We start from the raw sequence: 1,486 nt of genomic DNA, 5'->3' as shown, positions 1-1,486 counted from the left end.
TGGCTCAGTAGAATAAGTGCTTCCCTGGCAAGCACAAGGGCCTGAGTTCAAACCCCGGTTCTGCCAAAAAATAAACAAATAAATACTTAGAAGTGAAATGAGTAGGCGATATGATAGAAGTTTAATTTTAAGAAACTGACAGATTTCCAAAGTAACTGTACATCAGTAACAGATGAAACTGATTTTTTTCTCATCTTCACCAACAATATGGTCAGTTTTTTAAAATTTAGCCATTTTCTTAGTATATAATGTATTTCATTGTGCCTTAATTTACTTTTCTCTAATGGCTGAAAATGTTTGTCTTTTTGTGTGCTTTTTGGCTATTCATATATCTTCTTTAAAGAAGTATCTGTTCATACTTTCTTTTGCTGTTTTTTATTTGGAATGCTTGTTTTCTTTATTCCTAAATCAAATGCATACCCTTGGGCTGGTGAGATGGCTCAGTGGTCTAACGCACCTACTTGGAACAAGCTTGGCAAAGCACAGGAACCACTGTTTCAATCCCCCAGCACCACATGCCAGCCAGCCCCGCCCCCTGGTGGGCTGAGTTGGCCACACACACACACACACACACACACACACAAATGTTAAAAAAAAATGCATACCCTTATTACTCACAAACTGATATATAAATTAAGCATCTCTACTAAACTCTCCCTAGAAAAATACAAGCAGGAAAATGGTAACGCTATTGTCTCTAAGGAGGGGGAATAGAGGAAACAAAAGTGAGGAGGCTTATTTTACATAATTTTGTATGTACACATTGAATATATTTTTGAATAAAACATTGATGATCAATAAAAAGAAATGTGAAAAAAGAGACAATGTGTCTATAGGCCTGGAGATTATAAATGTGGTCTTTTCTCCTCTACATTCTGTTGCATAAAGTCTGTTTATAGTATGGACATGTGGATCAATGGAACAGAATATAGGATACAAAAACATCCTCAGCCACAGTATCTGATTAAAGACCAAAAGCATATACTGATGGAAAGATAGTCTATTTAACACATGGTGCTGGGAAAATTGGTATCTGTTTGCAGAAGATTATAGCTCAACCCCTATCTCTCAATAAGGACTAAAGTTAAAATGAGTCAAAGACCTAAAATTAAAACAAACACACACACACACACACACACAAAAAAAAAAAAAAAAACCACTGAGCCTATTGGAACATGAAATAGGTGAAACATTTCAAGTCATAGATGTAGGAAAGGATTTTTTTGAACAAAACCTCAATTACACAAAAAGCAGAAAGAATCAAGTAGGATTAAATGTAAAAGCTTCTGCACAGCAAAGGAATCAGTAAAGAGACAACCTACAGAATAGAAAAAACTTTGTTAGCTATTCCTCAGAGGACTAATATCTAGAACATTCAAAAAGCTTTTAAAAATGAGAGATACTATAGAGTTTGGTATAGAGATACTATACAAGGGGATTAAAATGCAAATTAAAGCATTGCTAAGATTCCATCTCATACCAGAAA

The sequence above is a fragment of the Octodon degus genome, unplaced genomic scaffold (assembly GCF_000260255.1).
Source record: "Octodon degus isolate 3935 unplaced genomic scaffold, OctDeg1.0 scaffold00166, whole genome shotgun sequence".
Lineage (NCBI taxonomy): Eukaryota > Metazoa > Chordata > Mammalia > Rodentia > Octodontidae > Octodon > Octodon degus.
The sequence above is the reverse complement of the archived record's forward strand: the minus strand, read 5'-3'. Positions refer to the sequence as shown.